Source organism: Triturus cristatus, chromosome 2_2 (genome assembly GCF_964204655.1).
Source record: "Triturus cristatus chromosome 2_2, aTriCri1.1, whole genome shotgun sequence".
In the NCBI taxonomy this organism is placed as follows: domain Eukaryota; kingdom Metazoa; phylum Chordata; class Amphibia; order Caudata; family Salamandridae; genus Triturus; species Triturus cristatus.
In genome coordinates this window covers 1,101,786,937-1,101,806,521 of record NC_140582.1, presented here as the reverse complement: position 1 = coordinate 1,101,806,521, position 19,585 = coordinate 1,101,786,937, and the positions used below count along the sequence as shown (strand labels likewise).

The following is a 19,585-nucleotide window of genomic DNA, read 5'->3' as shown; positions in this document are numbered from 1 at the left end:
TTAGAAGTAAAACTAAAACGTGCGGACAAAGTCAGAGGAAAGGAGATAGTATTCCTTCTACATGCACCGACACAGAACTGAAGCCTGAGTGCGTAAGTTTGCAAAAAAACACGAAGTCTGACCACTCATGGCCCTTTTTGAATGAAAGTATTCTCCACTGTTTTCACAGATTAAAGGAGAGTGGATTAGAGCTGAATTTACCAGAGAGCTCGTTTTAAACGACCAGCACAAGATTCGACAGAGAGCTTAAGGTCAAAAGCATTTTCCAATCCATGCAAATAGCCTCACAGGCATCTGACATTCATTGTATTCATTTTTTGCAGAATCAATAAATCGAAATGTGAGGTTCGAAACGCAACGCATTGACGACCATCCACAGAGGCATGGAGGAGCTATTTGTAATCATCGTGACAACCTCAAATAGGGCATCCTAAAAAATAAATTGGTTACCTATACTACCTAGGTGCTCTGGACAACCTTTACAGCTGGACTTGTAATAAGAGGTCATGGAAGAGATTAAAAATAGAGATCTCACTTCCAATGAAATCATTTGACTGGTGCACATGTGATATTAATATGTGAATCTATGTTCATGTTGGATATACATTTTAAGATCGTGAATGTTTTTGACCCATAGATTGGGCACTCATTACTTATGTAAAAATGTTGTTTTGGAAATGTAATGTGCAGCCATCGAGTGCTGCAGAAACGTACCTCATACACACACGTGGTCCGATTGATTTGCGGAGGTGATTTTGAAATGTATTTGAAAAGCATAGAGTGAGAAAAAAATCACTAAAAGATGAAGAAAATTAAATTACTTGATCCTATATAAAAGAGTTGTTAGACCTGGCATTTCTTTGGCGTAGTTACCCCTGACTTTTTGCCTCTACCTCCTCTATTTTTGATGCTGTGACGGATTTCGTTTTGCTGGATTAGTGTTCCCTGTATAAAGTGTTATGGTGATTGGTTGTCCATAATTGGTATGTTTGTCTTACTAGTAAAGTCCCAAGTAAAGTGCACTATGTGTGCCAGGGCTGGTAATGCAAATGCTACTCGTGGGCCTGCAGCACTAATTGTGCCACCCACACAAGTAGCCCTAAAAAGAGATCTCAGGCCTGCCACTGCCGTGCCTGCGCGCATTTTGTTAACTGCCCTGTTGTACAGACAAGTGCACCCACTTGCCAGGCATTACCTTGCCTTTTTATGCACATCAGACACCCACATATTAGGCCCAAGGTACCGCCCTGGGCAGGGTGCAATGTATGTGAAAGGTAGGACATGCACTATGGTGTGTACCATGTTCTAACAGTGAAATACTGCCAAATTAGTTTTTCACTGTTGCAAGGCCATCTTGCCCATGGGACAGAATGGCGAATGCTGTGTCACATGTTTCCAGCATATCTTCCAATAGGCATAAGATGGAGGGTTGGAGTTTACTGTACCTGAACTCAGAATTTAATAAAACATCTTTTTGTGAAGATAGTTTTTAAATTGTATGTTTAGAAACCACATTTTTAGAAGTGGCTGGTTTTTTGTCTTAAACCATCCTGTGTGCCTCTGCCTGTTTGTGTATTGACCATCTGGGTGTGGATGTGACAAGGTCTGGGGAGTGTCCTGACACTAGAAAGGGGTGGGTGAGACAGCAACAGGCTGGCCTGGATTTAATGAGAGGGGGAGGAGTAGCCCCCCTGGATGTGAAGAGGGCTGTGTTGCTCCCACAAAAGGATGGCTCCACCTCCTGCTGAGCGTCTGGGGCCAAGACCTGCACTATCAAAGGAAGAGGGTGTGACTGGCAGGAAGACACCCAGGTCTGGTTTGGACTGGTGTCGGAGCCCCCTGAACACAAAGACTTCAAAGGCATTTATGGGGATAAGTGTGAGAGCTGAAACCCCTGAACTCAAGACTGATATCCCCCCCATCTAAGCCTTTTTACACACCGACCCCCCCCACCACCACCACCTGACAAAAAAGTTCTGGAAGATGGTCTTCCTTATGATGATTGGTTGTTTTGTTCTTTATGACAGCATTCTGTATTTTTCTCTAAGCATGCTCGGATTTGTAGTTTTTTGTTGGCTGCTGTTTAATAAAGGCAAGAGAAGATAGCATACTACTCGCCTCTGTGTCTTTAATAAAATCAAGACCTTCTTTTCCTGAAGCTAAGAAAATCTCAATTCCCTTGTGCATACATGCCAATAGACCAGATTCAGGCGGGAGACTACCGATTTTTCAAGCCAAAAAAGGCTTTATTTGATCTGTCTCCCGCCTGAAATTGCATTTTCTATAATAGAAGTCAATGGGGAAATTTCATTCTCCCGATTTTTTACTTTAATTCTCCCACGTCCCTGTCCTAATATGTTGGCATGCATGCTTGTGTTTTTCTGCAGCCTCCCAGAATGACAAAACTATGGCACACTAGAAGCCATGTTCAGTGAATCAAAATGGTTGAACTTAAAACATTTAATTTAGTAAGGGACAAAATGAGGGGGTTCAGTTTGTCATAGAAGTTATGGTTAGTGCTATAGAAAGAAAAATTAGGACACTTTCTAAGGGATTCTCACATTTCTTACTCTTCTATTTCATTAAAACATTCTGACATGCAGACTGAAACATGCACTTTCAACACCAGCAGCAGACTGCCAGTTAACTCCCTGGTGATCAGCAGCTTTACTACAGTGTTCTAGTGAGCAACTAAAATTCTAACATTCTGATTTTATGCAAAAAGTGTGACACATATGAATGCCATCTTGATAAAATAGAAGAAGAAAACTGAAAGTATTTTTAACTGAGTATACTGCAGTAAATGAGGAAATAAGGGAGCTTTGTGAGATACAAGTCTCGCAAGATGGCCATCAGAGAAAAAAGAGCCCAAATATAGCACAAATATCACCAAAATATATTCCAAGTATAGCCCAATGTCTGAAGTGTGCAAAACACTTTGGGGGATATTCTCAAGAACGTGTGATAACTACCGCAAAAGTACACATCGTAGTCCATCGCGGGAAAATAACACCATGTTAACGTGGTATTCCCAAGCGAGCAGCACCATGCAATAGTTCCTCGACAACACGTCAAATGTATGCGATAAAGTCAATGCGACGCTGCAAAAATGCAAAACGCCAACACAAAAAAAGCTGCGATGATGCCAACTGCGATACAAAAACCAGCACCAGGCCTGCAATTCACACGCGTCATGTGGAAAAACGCAACATAAAAGCAGAGTACAAAACCGATGAGATGACAATGTACGATCACACCCCCACATCCATGACGTAGAACAAATCACCATCGTCCTGCATCACATAGGCATCTCCTCACAGTCACAATGTACATTGACAAGCAATCTGCATGTAAACTGCGCCAATGTAGACACATGCATGGAACACGTAGTGAAACCGCATCTCCCCTTCACATTGCAGAGGGACAAGCAACCCCTCCTGCACACAGACGTGTCATGACCATGAGCAATCAATCATGACAATGTGGACGAATGTAGGGGCAGTGACTCCCGCATACGTACATGTTGCACATGTTGTGGTATTTGAGTCACAGGGGACATCGCTGCATCATGGTGGAATACATAACTGACCCCACAAGGAGCCCTGTTGTCACCTTTAGGCCACAAATGGCAGCCAAAATGGAATGACCCTGGACACATGTGAAACGCCGAAGAGTGGGATGCCCTACCAACTGTGACACACAGGACTGGCAGTTAGAATACGTGACACCCCAAACAGCCCCACTGCACAGAGGTGACACACCCACCATCCATGAACACATCATAAAATCGCCATCAACACATGTTGCACTCACACCTGTCTGAGTGATGTGCCTGTATAGATGAGTGACATGTACTTAGGGAATTTAAGTTCGGAATGCATTTATTTGCACATTCCATGCCTGTGGTCATTCTGTACTGTCCCATGATTGCCAAGGACAGTCACAATATGACGTGATCATCGCAACATGCGCCTGTCCAGCTCCTTCAAGAGAACCCTCTATTTCCATACACAAAGCAGGCTCTTTGCATAGCTCCAACCAGGTTATATCCATATCGTTCTCACTGGTTATAAATGTGATTTTATTAGTAACTGTTTAGAAACAAGAACTGACTCCTCTAGAACAATGAAGGTGACAACTCACTTCCTCTGGACATTTCTTTTCTCCACCACTCCTCTGGTCGCATTTTTACCTGCTGTTTTCAGCGCCAGGACAGCCCTGTTGGGGTAGCTGTCGCGCTTTACAAGCCCCGGTATCAATATTATTATTCATGGTAAGAGCTGTGACCTATTGATAAGAAGAATCATGTTTTAAAGGACTTCTCCAAAGCATCTGTTACCGGTTTCCTACTTTTGATAGAGCCGGAAGTTATAATAGAAGATGTTAAGTGTCATTATTTGTCTTTCTGTCTTCAGAGTCCAGAGCGCAGATTGTGTTGACACAGACCCCAGAAGTCCTCGCCGTGTCCCTGGGAAAAACCATCACACTCCGATGTAAATCCAGCTCATCCGTCGGCGATTGATTACACTGGCACCAGCAGAAGCGCGGAGAAGCACCCAAGCAGGCAAAAGGCATACAAGGCAAGGCCTTGGAATGGTTTGCCTCCTTTTTGTCCAATCGGACACAGGCAGTATTCACTTCCCCTTTTACCTCAGACTGTCGCCCCCTCAGGTGGGGCGTCCCTCAGGGCTCCTCACTGAGTCCCCTTTTGTTTAATGTGTATTTTTCCCCGTTGGCCGAGATTATCACTCAATCTGGAATCCAGGCCACTTCCTATGCTGATGATATACAGCTTCTGTGTTCATTTGATTCCCCCTCCCAATCCACCTTTGACCCGCTGAAAAACTGCCTCCGTAACATCGCTAGCTGGATGGATAACAACTCCCTCCGGCTTAACGCTGGTAAAACCGAGGTTATATTTTTCCATCAGCCCTCGCCTTTGGACCCTAACCTGTGGTGGCCTCTTGATCTGTGCTCACCCCCCTTGCCTAAAGACTCAGTCAAAAATCTCGGAGTAATCTGGGATACCAATCTTTCTTTTCAGAAACAAATCCAGTCGGTTTCTGCGGCCTGTTTCTCTAAGATGATGATGATGAAAAAATTCATTAATTTCCTCCCTAGCCAAATTAGGAAAACTATCGTGCAGGCTTTAATCACTTCCCATCTAGATTACGCCAACAGACTGTATCTTGGTCTCTCCCGGGGCCTTCAGCGTCGTCTTCAGACAGTCCAAAATGCCGCTGTCCGTCTGGTTTGTGGGCTTCCACTTCGTGAACATATCACTCCCCATCGACATAGGCTGCATTGGCTCCCAGTTCACAAAAGGGCGGAATTTAAGGCTCTTACCCTTGCCCATCGCGCGATCAATGGTAAAGGTTCCGCTCATCTATCCTCTTGCCTTCGTCCCTACAGCAATACCCGACTTCTCCGCTCTAGCTCCAAACATCTCCTTTCTACCCCCAGAGTCAAAAAAGCTCGATCTGGGGGAAAAACATTCCAAGTCTGTGCTTCCTTCCACTGGAACAATTTACCCTTGTCCATTCGGACCATCCGGGAGGAACTCCCCTTCCGGAGAGCTTTGAAAACCTTTCTCTTCTGTTAATACCACCTGAGTTCTGACACAGCTTCTGCCTTCACATAAGCGCCGGGACACCCCGTTGGGGTATCTGTGCGCTATACAAGATTCCCAAATAAATAAATAAATAAATAAGCCTCTCATTTATTTGGCCACCAGTCGCCAGCCCGGGGTCTCGGACCGCTTCAGCGGCAGCGGGTCCGGCTCTGACTTCACCCTCAGCATCAGCAGAGCCGAGGACGACGACGACGGGGATTATTACTGTCTGCAGGGAGCTAGCTATTTGGCAACAACTATTCGTGTTCAGTTGTTTCCATGCATTAAATGTAAATTCTTACAACGAATTCCAGGTTTGCTGTAAAAAATGTATTGGGTCATTTTTTTAATGTTGCTTAGCAAGCATAATACAAAATTCTCAAAATTACGTAAATTATGCATGCATTATTTAAATTTCATCTCAGCCTAACATTAGGGTTCTGAAAACCGTAATGTTAGCATTACCCTCTAATAATGTTTAGAAGCACAACCATAAGCCGTTCACTGCTTAAAAACTCATATATGTTGTCAGTTAGTTTCCTAGATGGGTGAAGCTGCAGAGGCCAGCTAGCAATATCAAAGTTGAGATTGCATGCATACTTTACTGTCTTTAATGCGCAGGGACGTTGCTGCATAGGGGCATCGTCCCACTTACAATCCCCCCAGAACCCTAGAGATGAAAATAAAGTGGTCATTTATTAGCATTTTATTTTTCATCCCCCTCCCAACAGGGCGTCAGGATGGGACAGGGCCGCTTCTGAGTGACAGCAGCCGGGTGGAGAGTGGGCCTTCTATGCACTGTTTAAAGTATACATGTCTTTTTGGCCAGCCACACATGCACACTTTAAACACCTCTAAACCAGCTGTCTCAAGACAGCTGGGTCAGAGTAAGTGCAGGCCTCCAGAGCGCCGTGGAGCGCCGAGTGAGGCCGCTCTCCCCAATCAGGGCGCTGCCCTCGTGCTGCATGAGAGCAGTGCCAGGATTAGTTAAGGGAGTTGCTACATCCAGTTACTGTGGAAATAGGACCAGAGCGGAGGACGTCACATTCGGTTTCATTTATTTCGATTTTATTTTGCGCACATGCCCCCCTCCCCTCCCGCACCCTCTCGCCCCGTAGATTCCAGCTGCCACTGGTAATGCGGGTTATTGAATCTGAAACAAAAAGTTTGCCAGCCAAGCTTTGGTCCTCCCAGTGTGTAGCAGTAACATGCAATGACTGCCGATACAACAGAGGATCGCGTTTAAGGCGGCATGTCTTGTATTCAAGGCGCTGCATGGACGTGGACCAATCCCACTCCAGGGCCTGTTTTCTTGGTACCAAGCTGCCCGGCCTTTGAGATCCTCATCGGCGTTTCTGGTGCGGATCCCAAGGATCACTAGAGTCAGGATAGGTGGCCGAGCTTTCAGCCACACAGCCGCCTCATTATGGAATTCCCTTCCGCTAGTGCTGAGGGGTAAGCAAGATCTGACTTCCTTCAAAAGGGACCTTAAGACCTATCTGTTCCCTAGGGCAATATAAACATTCTTCCGGTGGTTTAAATAGGGTCTCAGCGCCAGGATACCCTTGGGGTGACAGATGCGCTTAATAAGAGTCAAATACATACAAATGAAGGAAATTGTCCAAAGGTTGAGTCTATTACAGTGTAAGGCATGTGTAGTTTTAGTAAAGACCCAAACACAGTTTTGCCTAAACAGAGTTCTTCTATAGGTAAAAGAGCACACATATGTACACAGGTAAAAGCTGAACGAAGGAGTAGAGGCCACCAATTTCAATAAACAGACACATACCAAAAAAGAATGCAAAGGATGAGGGGCACTCAAGGTATTCTCAAAATACACTGTTCATGAACCTTACCATGTTCCAATCTATATCCTGCTCATAGTTACTTTTTCTTAAAAAGATAGAATCACAGCCTCCTCTCATGCAAAATAAATGCCAATGTTCATAAAGGAGGAGATCTGGGTGACAGCGTGGACACCGCATTTGTATTTCCCTCGCCCCACTCATTGATTGAGAAACCCCATTCAGAATGCACCGGGCTAATCTCTCAAAGAAAGCAACGCACTAATGCTACCCTGTGGGAGTGGATCTGAACGCACGTCCTATCTGACATATCTGTGGCATGATCACTAACTGTCCATGAATTCTAGTACATTTACAAGTAAATACAATAATGAAGGGAACGTGTTCCCAGAAAACTGCTTGGCCTCTCAGTTGAGGATTAGTATGTTCACAGCACTGTTCAATGTAAGATATCAAATGATACAATGGTGCCGAAAACTCAATTTCTGATTCACAAACCGCACTTTCTAGTACTACAAAAAGTACTAGAACATGCATTGCAAAGTGTGTGTTCTTCACCCCGACTGCAGATGTGGGAGGGACGCGGGGGAGTGCCCTGGAAAAGGGGCAGGCTTAATACTAAAGCAGAAGGGTCAGGCAGGGGCTTTGGGAGGGAGGGCGCCCACCCACACACAGTAAGGCAATTGCATTACTCTAGGGGTGAAGACATGTAACACTTTTTCAGCAAGTTACACCGTTGGGTTTGCGAATATCGACGTATTAAAAACTTTCTACAAAGTGTAAACAAACTCAAAAGTGCAACTTACCTCTGTGAGTCAGGGCCACAGGGACATTGGTACAGTGTCCAGATAGGGCATACCTTTTCAATGAAAGGGTGGAAAACAGGAAGTGAGCGCACATGGCTACGCACAACGAGCAGTCAGAAAGACACTCAAACCCCGTATCAGAATAGCATGCAGGCCTACTACATGCTGACCCTATGAACACCCTGTTGAAGTCAGGGGAATACCACATGTGAATGTTAGCCACTTCTTGCAGCACCGGGACAAGTGTATGGATCCCATAATTGTGGCAACAAGCAACTGTTAGTACAGGGGGAGAGGGCTCCGTTTGCCTGCACTTCAAAGAATATTTGGAAGTCCTCCTCCGATATGCAGTGAGCAATCTGGTGAGCTTACAGCCTTATCTACAGCTGGTTTTCACATAAGTAAGGAAAGCCCAAGGAATGCTAGTCATGCTACAGCGTACATCATGCTGGCTCTCTGCCTCTAGAAATCACACGGTTATAAACCCAGTTCCAGAATGACACCTGCGCCAGATGTGCAGGTCTAGTCAAGACACAAGTCTTCTGACATATGGAATCAGCTTCAACTTTATAGGCCTGCTTCACAAAGGTAAAGTTAGACCAAAAGTCTAACTTAGACAAAAAGTGTAATATTACAGATTTTTGGTATTCAAATAGTATGTTTACTACTAGTATTTTTACTAGTCATAACATCACTACTTGTAACTTTACTACTAGTAAGTTTACTAGTATTAAATGTACTAGTAGTAACTTACCTTTGTGTCTACTGAAGAGTAATAAAGTTAGACTTTTGGTCTAAGTTAAACTTTTGGTCTATTTTTACTTGTGTGAATCAGTGGGAGCAGGGTCTCAACTCTGAGACCTGCCGCTCCCATGCCATCCCCGCGGGAAACAGCCATTACAACCCGGCTGTTTCCCCGCAAGTCATTACATCGCATGTGCTTTTACAACGCATGCGATGTAATGGCAATCCACATCATTGTGAGGAAACTGAGGCTATTCCGTTTCCTCACAACGACGTGCACCATGCACCGCCCCTCAGACGAAGCTGGAACCAGGAGAGAGGAACCACGAGGAGAGAGAGGTAAGGGGGATTGGGCTGGGTTTCTTTTTTAGGGTTTAGGGTAGTGTCGAAGTAGTGTTGTAATGTTTGTGTAGTGTAGGGTTCTGTTTTAGGATTTACTGTAGTGTCGGGGTCATGCAGGGTAGTGTCAGAGTGTAGGGACTGGACTGGGGGTGGGGGCGGGTCGCACTGGGTAGTGTTTTAGGGTTAAGGGTAGTGTTGTGGTGTTTGTGTAGTATAGGGTAGTGTTTTAGGATTAGGGTAGTGTCGGGGGGTCGTGCAGGGTAGTGTTACAGTGCAGGGACCGGACTAGGGTTGGGGGAGGGTCGTGCCGGGGTAGTGTTTTAGGGTTTAGGGTAGTGTTGTGGTGATTGTGTAGTATAGGGTAGTGTTTTAGGATTTAGGGTAGTGTCGGGGGGTCACGCAGGGTTGTGTTACAGTGTAGGGACCGGACTGGGGGCAGGGGGAGGGTCATGCTGAGGGTAGTGTTTTAGGGTTTAGGGTAGTGTTGTGGTGTTTGTGTAGTGTAGGGTAGTGTTTTAGGATTTAGGGTTGTGTCAGGGGGGCGTGCAGGGTAGTGTTTAAGTGTAGGGACTGGACTGGGGGAAGGGGTGGATCGTGCTGGGGTAGTGTTTTAGGGTTTAGGGTAGTGTTGTGGTGTTTGTGTAGTGTAGGGTAGTGTTTTAGAATTTAGGGTAGTGTTAGTGCAGAAGTGGTTGGTTACTTATTACCAGTAATTCATAGTTTCCGGAACTACAGCTATTCACTTTGGATAGAGGAAGCACATCTATTGACTTACTCTAACAGTTCCTCCATCCGGGAGGTCCAATGGATTATTTAGTTCATTTGGTATTTGATAGAAACACATTAACTCTCATATTAATCAATAAAACATTTCAGAAAATAACCACCCGACACAGTTCTTCAAACAATGATTTTGTTTATCTAATTAAATTTGCAGGTTAAATCCTAACAATGCGATATTATCTTTTGTCATAATTACCTATTCTGGCTAATTGTCGTTCTCTAAGTCAGAAACTGGTTCTCAGAAATTCATCAGAGATTCTACCGTCCCATCCTCTGCTGTCAGCGTAAAGTGCCACATAGAGTAGCATCGATCAGGGTGCGTCTCAAACTCTTTGGGTGGTAACCTTCTTTCTCTCTCTAGACTACTTATATTTATACTAAAATTTACATATTACAGTATCATTTTTATTATTTCCAGGTCGTTGATTGGCTGAATTCAGCCTCGTCCCAATACATTAAGAAACATTCTCCAAAGTTCACATACGGATGATGTATAAACTAGGCGCATGGGAAAGTCGTTCCCAGGTCGGGAAAGTATCAGTCTATTTTGAATAGGTGGCTTTTGGTTCCCAGATGGCAACATTTGGTCCATGTTCAGGGACATTGGCATCTCGCCCAGAGTAGTCTTCATGGACCTGGTTCGGAGGTTCAAGGAGAGGCCACGACGTAGTCAGTGCAGGCGCCTTCCTCCATTGCTAGTTGCATGAAGTCATGTACTTTAGTGAGGATTCAGTCGGCAGCCATCTTTTAGTAGCCCGAAATAGTCAACTTAAGTAAAAGAAACACAAAATCGTATTTAATACATAGAAATGAATTAAACAATGTTATTCCCTCACTAATACCCTTATGTGTATGCATTTATCTAGCCATATGCAACATTTTAAGCCGTTAATGCTGGTTTATTTAAGCGCAAATCACGTTAACACTGTTTAAGCTAAACATATAAATTTAATATGCGTACAAACTTAGTTCACTTATTATTTTAGCCATGCAAATGCATTCCCACGTGTATTCTCTTGGTTAATTAGGTTGGTTAATTCAATCACAACACTTTATTATTCATTAGAATTAGTTCTCTAGTCGTTTTAATATAAACATATATAAATGGATTGGGTATACTAAAAATTTTTTATTTTACCCGCTCCATCAATCCTCCCTTTGGTGATTTTATCACCACATCACCCACAAAAATTTCAATTTATTTCCCTTTTTACAGAAATTTGAAATGGCTTCTTGCTTAATTAGAATTATGTTTCCCTTTCGTCTTCTCTCTTTGTCATACATACTCTCCTTCCATTCTTTCAATTCTATTTCATTGAGATCTTTTTCTGATTTCTTTTCCCTCTTTTTGTAAATTTCTCTTTTAACCTTCTTTTTATTTCTTCTATATCTACAACACATACATTCCAATCTAAGTATTAATAATACAAAAATCACACAGGTTAATGGGAATAATATTTTCCCTATTATAGTACTCCCTAATTTACCTAGATAGGCTTTAATAGCAGCCATTTTATTACTAATTCTAGTCCAGATACTTTCAACCTCCAGTGGTTTTATTTCATCATGCAATTCTGTAATATTCTTCATATAGACTTTTAGATCTCTGCTTTCGTCAGGAATGTAAGTGCAACAATGTTGAACTTTCAGCATTCCACAGACTCCACCCTCTTTTGCCAATAAGATATCAAGGGCAAGTCGATTTTGCATAATCATAGCACGCATGGCAACCAGCTCAGTGTTTACCAAGAGAAATCCTCCAGCGGTGCTTGTTGACAAGCGATCCACTATGGTTGACAATTTCCGAATATTATTTGCATTCCAAGATATTCCCACTGCTGGTATCAAGGCTCCAAAAATATCACCTACAATTTCTAACCAAGTTTCTCTTCTGCTAAGCATTAGTAGGTTATTTGGTCCACTATTTTCTACTCTATCCATGTGAAAAATCTTTGGAAAGACCAGGCCAACATAACATGTGCCATACCAATGGTCGGGCAATCTGTAGTAAGCCTTATTCCCACAAATATAGTACAGTCCAGGGAAAACTGGGTCTTCTCCACCTCTAAATCCCCATCCGGATGCAATGAAATATGTATCATGACACTCACTTGTCCCTATATAAACATAATCATATTGGGATCTTTCCCTCATGATGCATAATTTGCCTTTCTGGGGTGAGTCTATAGCTATTGTCGGTTTAACTCCACCCGGTGTCTCCTTTTTCCCATCTATTTCCCAAATGTTATCCCCTTCCTTATGTCCCTCTATATTCGTGTGTATTTTCAATCTTCTCTCTTCAACCATATCCAAAAATGTTTTCTCTTCTGTTTTCAAACTGCAAGTTAAATTGTTCTTAAAAATATATTCTAGAGTTAGTCCTTTAGTTTCTATAAAAATTTCTCCTAACACATTAGCATCTTTAGCTGGATTTAATTCTTTATTCATGGGCAATCGTCCAAGAATATTATCTATATTAGACAAATTATACTCTAATTTCCCTACTTGATAAAATATACTAGTTAAGACGCTACATGTTATTCCATAAGTTGCTGGGAGGTGATGATAAGTCACCCCTTCTGAAACAGATGCAGGTAATTGCATACAGACGTAGCAATCCCTTACTTCCATTGTTTTTACATATTCATACAATAATTTTGAAAACACATTGCTAGAAAAATCATTTATTGACCTATATTGATGCACATGCTCTGTGCTTGTTCTAACCGGTATTACCTTTTGTGAGTTCTTCACTATATTAGTCATATTCTCAGTATGCCCTGCTAGTGTATCTAGAGTTACTTTGAAAAAGATCAAAAGAGCGAGTACGCTCTAAAGAAGCATTAATAGTCCTGTACAGCAGCAACATGTCTTGCACCATCTTCTCATGAAGGTACATCTACTCTTGTTATCATCTATGTTAGCCATTATGTTAGAATTAACCGTGTCTTTTGACTTAGCCTCTTCTACTCCGCCTCTTATAGCTTTCCTACAAGAGCTAAAACTTATCAGGTCGTCCAAATACTTCGATCTTCTTATTCAATCCTGTGTATTCCTACAAGGATCAATATAAATTTCTCAGCTTGGTTTTTCGTCGTTTTTCACTTCCTTTTCGTCATCCACATGCAGGATTTCCTGATCTTCCGCTTCTTCTCCAATGTCGGATAAGATAACTCTCAGGATTTCCCCAGTTTCTTCTTCTTTTATCAATTTCAGCCAAGTCTCCTCTGGATTTCCTTGACTATCTGCCTCTTCTCCTTGTTCAGGCAGTGCCACGTACGTCCATTCAGGTGACTTATACTTCTGGTTTGGTTTTCTTGCTCGTTTGTTTGCTTCTGACACTTCTGTTTCTCCCTCTTTCTCTGGATGCTGACTGGTTACTTCATTCACTTGTTCAGCCTCTGAGGGTTTAGCTCGTGTAAATCGATATCTCAGCTTCTTAATTTTGTTTGGCCAGAGATCACCTTTAGCATTTCTTCTTTGTTTGCCGTTTCTTTCCTCAATCCAAGTTCTCTTTCTCAGAACTCGACCCTCTGGTATTTCAGTTTCACTGTCTCCAGATTCTGTCTCGTTTGGTTTTTCTGTCTCAGTAATCTCCTTTTCCACCTCTGGGGATGGCCCTACTTCTGTCCCTCCTCGGGTTTCCGGCGCGCAATCCTCCTGCTGACTATTTGTCCCTTCACCTAGCTGGGTGTTGCAGTTCCCTACACCTCCTCGGGGTTTTTCCGCAATCTTTCCCTCTCTTTCTGTAACTGTCCGTTCTTCTTCTTCCAGTATTTTCTCAGGTGGAATTTCTTCTACTCTCTCATCTGGCGTAAAAGTTACTTCTGACTGGACATTCTTTTCTTTTCTTCTTTCTGTGTTCACCACTAGCGTTTTGCTCATCTCCAGAATCTGAACCATCGGAAATCTGCAATCTTTTCCTCAGAATTTCCTCTCTGGGGGTCTGAACTAGTCTTGGCTCATTTTCCCCCCTCTTAGGATTTTCTTTTGACTTTATATTCTCATTGCTTGACTCATCACTTGATTCTGATTCGTCAAAGTATTCTTTTCCAATGCCGTCGACTGGATTTGGAACTCTCAGAGTGTGACTTGCATGTATCCAATTTTTCAGTCCAGCACACTTCACAGCAGTTGTTGTGGTCAAGATGACCTGTCTTGGCCTTCCCCACCTTGGAACCAGGTAATTTCTTCTTCTGTGGACTTTTAACCTGACCCAGTCCCCTGGGCTCAAATCATGGGCTGGTTTCTTTTCAAGTGTGGTGGCATCCGCTCCAACCTGGTGAAACACAGAATGAACTGCGTCAGCCAGGCCTTTACAGTAATCCAAAATCATGTCATCAGTTATAGTCATCAGCTTGTTGACTGGCACAAACACGTGTCTCATGGCGCGTCCCATGATGATCTTGTGTGGACTCAAACCTGTGGTTCTATCTGGAGTAGACCTAATGGTCATCAAAACCAGAGGCAAGACATCTGGCCATTTCAAACCTGTGGCTAAACACATTTTCCCTATTCTGTTTTTGATAGTACCATTCATTTGCTCAACCACACCAGGAGCCTCTGGTCGGTAGGCACAATGCAGTTTCTGTTGTACACCCAATGCTTCACAAATGAGTTTCATGATCTCATTGTAGAAATGTCCTCCTCTGTCTGATTCTATGGTTATTGGGAACCCGTACCTTGGAATGAATTCCTTCAACAATAGCTTGGCCACTGTGATTCCATCATTTCTTCTGGTCGGGTATGCTTCCACCCACCTAGAGAACAGACAAACACATACCTCAGTTTGTTAAAAGGGGGCATTTCAATGAAATTCACTTGCATTCTGGTGAAAGGTCCTCCCTCCCGGCCTATGGTGCCTAGACTCACCACAGTTTTCCTTCCAGGGTTGTACTGCTGACATGTCAGGCATCTCTGACAGAGACTTTCTGCTATCAACCTGAATTTTGGATTGTACCAGGTCCGCTTAAAAGCCCTTATCATGGCATCCCTTCCCAGATGTCCTTGGCCATGATACATCCGTGCCATGGTTGACATCATGCTATCAGGCATTACTGGTCTTCCATCCCGATAGACCCACACATGATCCTTTTCTCTGGGTGCACATCCTGCTTTTACCCACTGCCTCATTTCTTCATCCACTGCTTCATCCTGCAACTGCCTCACTTTATCCCATGTTCCCACAACGTTAGTAAACATTATGGAGCAAGAAGACATTTCCTTTTCTTTCGACCGATTAATTGAGTACTTGTTTCGGGCACAATACTGAGCCATGTCATTGGCAAAGCGGTTTCCGGTAGTGATGTAATCACTACCTTGTCCATGAGCAGCACATTTTACCACAGCCAATTCTTTGGGCATTTGTATTGCCTCAAGCAATTTTCCAACCACTTCTGCATTCCTTATGGGAGTTCCACTTGAGGTCAGGAAACCTCTTTGCAGCCATAGTTGGCCGAAGTCGTGGACAACTCCGAAGCCATACTGGCTATCAGTCATCACTGTCACTCTCGCATTCCTCCCAATCTTGCATGCCTTGGTTAATGCCACTATTTCTGCTACTTGAGCGGATCTAACTCCTTTCAAGGGCGATGCCTCTATAACTGCTTAAACTGTGCATACTGCATAGGCTGCGCTCAACACTCCTTCTCCTGTTCTCAAACAGGATCCATCCACAAAAAACACATAATCACTTTCTGGCAGTGGCAGATCTCTTATATCAGGTCGAGGTTTCGTGCAGTAGTCAAGTACATCCAGACAATCATGATCAACCTCTTCTCTTATCGCCACTCTCTCTGCATCAGGTAAAAGTGTAGCTGGATTCACATTCACACATCTTTCCAGACTCACATTGTTTGCACCTAGAATGACTTTTTCATACTTAATCAGCCGACTATGTGACATGAACTGTGTTCGACTCCTTGTTAAAAGGATCGCCACACTATGGGGTACAAACACTCTTACTGGATACCCCATCACAATTCCCTCACTCTGCTCTAGGCTTCGGCATGTAGCCGCTACTACTTTCAGACATCCTGGCAGACCTATCGCCACTGGATCTAACATTGATGAGAAATAGGCCACTGGTCTCCTTTGCCTTCCATGTTTCTGTATTAACACTGAAAGTGCGCATCCATTTCACTCAGTATAGCTCCAACTCCTTTTCATAGTCTGGCCTACCCAGTGCAGGGGCTTCACAAAGACTGTTCTTCAACTGTTTAAACGCTGCCAATTCTTCTTTGTTCAGTTCAAGGGGGTCTTTTCCCTCACTTTTTGTCAATTTCACCAATGGTTTGGCAATCAGGGAAAAATTACTTATCCACTGATGACAGTAACCAACCATTCCTAGAAACATTCTCACCTCTCTTTGGGTCATTGGAGCTCTCATTCTTCTAATGATTCTGATTCTGTCTATGGTTACTTTTCTCAGGCCTTTCTCAATATTATGACCCAAGTATGTCACTTCCTTCTTACAGTATTGCAAATTTGTTGGAGATACCTTAAGCCCTCCATCTGCCAAATGATTTAACAAAGCTATGGTGTCTGTTTCACAGGCCTCACGTGTCTTTGATGCCACCAGTAGGTCGTCAATATACTGGACTAAAACTGAACTCTCAGGCATAGTAAGACTTTCCAGAGATCTCTTTAATAACTGATTGAAAATGGAGGGGCTCTCTGTGTACCCCTGTGGGATTCGGCACCATGCCAAAATAAGGTTTCCAAACCGAAATGCAAAAAGTGGCTGGCTGTCATGATGCAACGGAATGGAAAAGAAAGCATGACACAAATCAATTACTGTGTACCATTCTGCATCGTGTGGGATCTGATGCAAAATCACTGAGGGATTTGGAACAATTGGACAACATGAGACGACAATCTTGTTAATCTTTCTCAAATCTTGCACAATCCTGAATTTCCCACTTGGCGTTTTTTCAGTCCCACAATAGGCGAATTACATGGACTGCTCATTATCTCCCTCAACACTCCTTGCTGGATCATTTTCTCAATCAAAGGGGTTACCCCTGCTATTATTTCTGGGGTCAGTCTGTATTGTGGAATGTTTGGGTAAACAGCTCCTTCCTTTACAGCAATTCTCACTGGGTCTACATTTCTCATCAGGCCTACATCTTCCCCAGTGAAGTCCCAGACTGCTGCTTTCACTGTCTGTTTCAATTCTGGGGGTAATTCATCTGGATTGAATACTGCATAGGTTCCAGCAACCTCACACTCTCGGTTAGCTATGGTCATTTTGTACAGAACATCTTCATCTGGTGTTTCAAAGGCTATTCCATCTGGTGTACAGAATATGGTGCAATTCATCTTGCACAACAAATCCCTCCCTAATAGATTCACAGGACTGCTGTCACACACCACAAATCTATGCATGAAAATATCCCTATTCTGACCTTTACAGGATCAGTAAGATACGTTTTAATCTGGGTGTTAGACACACCAACTACTTGGATTGTTTCATCCGAAAGAGGAAGATTTTTCACATCTGCTGATCTGACAGTAGATCGTGTAGCTCCAGTGTCTACTAGAAAAGTAAGGTTTTCATCATTAACTTTCCCATCTACAAATGGTCCTGTCTGATCTATTTCTAGAGATGCGCCAAGTACGCACTCTGCTTCCTCTTTTCGGCACCGTCAATAAATCTCTTCTGGCTCACTTTCGTCATTTTGCAGCCAATACTGTGACACAGCGCTCACGCGTTGCGGTTTGTTTACCTGTTCTTCATTGTAGAATCCCGTTTCTTTGCTATATCTCTGTGTGCTCCGGCTCTGTGGTAAGGGCGGTTTTGGCACCTGATTCTGTAGATTAACAGCCTTCTGCTGTTGCGGCGATGGGCCCCTCCCCTCACACTGCACCTGTGGATTTAATGACGGATTTTCATCATTAGCAAGAGGTGGATTTTTACACTCGGATTTCCAGTGCCCTAATCTGCCGCAATTGTGACAGGGAAACTTTTTCTTGGCTTCTTCTATATTACCCTTTCCCTTTCCTGGACCAAACTTTGATTTAATGCCTGGATTATTTGCTTGTTCTATCAGCTGAGCTTCCTGTCTCTCTGCAACCTTCACTTGAGCCCACATTGCCTTCTCTTTTAATTTTCGCTGCTTTGCCTCAATTTCATCACTAAAGTATTTAGCATGCCTCAGGATCTCATCTATTTTCTTGCTCTGCCAGTCCACGGTGTGCTGCTTGATCATGTCCCCAATCTCGGGGCGCAGACCATACACAAATCGGTACACAAAATGACTCAGGTCCTTTTCTCCCAGACTGTCATCCCCACTAAACTGTTTGAAAGCCAGACTTAGCCTCTCATAGTATGCGTGGACTGACTCTTTCGCTTCCTGATGTGTTCGATCTATTTTAACCCAGTCTGTTTCTTTTGGAGGCACTTTGTTCTTCAAGAATGCCATGACCTGTTCGTATTTCTTCATAACCTCTGGGTCTGGGGCTCCTGTTTTGGGATCTCTCGGGTGTTCTTTAGTGGGCCAATCTATGACTATCTTACATTCTGCCCACAAATCTGCTGGCACTATTATATCAAACAGACTATTCAAATCAATCCACAGCACTTTTGACAATTTCACAAATCTGTCTACCTGTCTGTACCACTCGACTGGCTTTTCCCTTAATCGAGGGAAGTCATTTGTAAATGACAAAATGTCCTGTCTGGTCCATGGGACATGCACATATCCCCCTCCTGGGATCTCTCACATAGGGAATTCCATCACCACCTTCTCCTTTTCTCTCACAGGAAACGCTGGAAATGTTCTGTCTGAGGTATCATCCCGCTTCCTATACCACCTGCTCTTCCATTTGTCCACATCTCCCCATTTCCTCAATACTGTGATTATGTCTCTAATCTGCCCTATTCGTCCTGCAGCGTTCAGATTCTCAATGTCTTTTTCTGTAAAGTCCACTCGGTATGGTTTCTGCAAAGCTTTTACCTTATCTATGTCAATTCCCATTTCACTCGCTATTTCTGCTAGTCTGTCATGCAAATTCTTTGCTCTCCAAGTGACACTTTTACAGAGGAACAGTAGTTCCTTATCTTGGTAATTTTTCAGCTTTTCTGTGGGGATAGTTCCTACAATCAACTCTTCTAACACCATCCGTAATTTCGCCACATCAACGGTATGAGATTCTTTTTCTTTATCCTGCAAGTTTTTCAGCCATACATTCAACTCTTCGGTAGTTATGCTCACTGATTTCTCTACATTCCCTGGTTCTGTCAATCTCTGTGGTTCTAATATTGATCCTCCTACCATTCTGCTCCTCTCAGCAGTATCTGAACAGTAAAATGGGTTCTTTGACATATGCAATTCACCTTTACCCATAGTATGTTCCCATGAATTCTCTTTTGCTCTCATCAGGGGCTGTTCTTCCTGTCTACTGTTTATATACGGGACTGTTAGTCCGTGCTCACTATCTTTCTGCTTCTCAAAAATAGGCATAACAGGACCTATGGTCACAGGAACTGTAAC

General features: G+C 43.3%; 1 long non-coding RNA gene across 1 annotated transcript in view; it reads right to left on the bottom strand.

Annotated features, from left to right (window-relative positions):
- Window positions 1–10,209: 10,209 nt before the first annotated feature.
- Window positions 10,210–19,585, bottom strand: part of LOC146863218 (uncharacterized) — a 46,157-nt gene continuing 36,781 nt past the window's right edge. Inside the window, exons 2-4 of the long non-coding RNA XR_014978571.1 lie at window positions 17,819–17,959; window positions 14,774–14,851; window positions 10,210–10,859 (exon numbers count right to left, since the gene is read on the bottom strand). This is a non-coding gene — a long non-coding RNA (uncharacterized LOC146863218). The remainder of the gene's footprint in view (window positions 10,860–14,773; window positions 14,852–17,818; window positions 17,960–19,585) is intronic.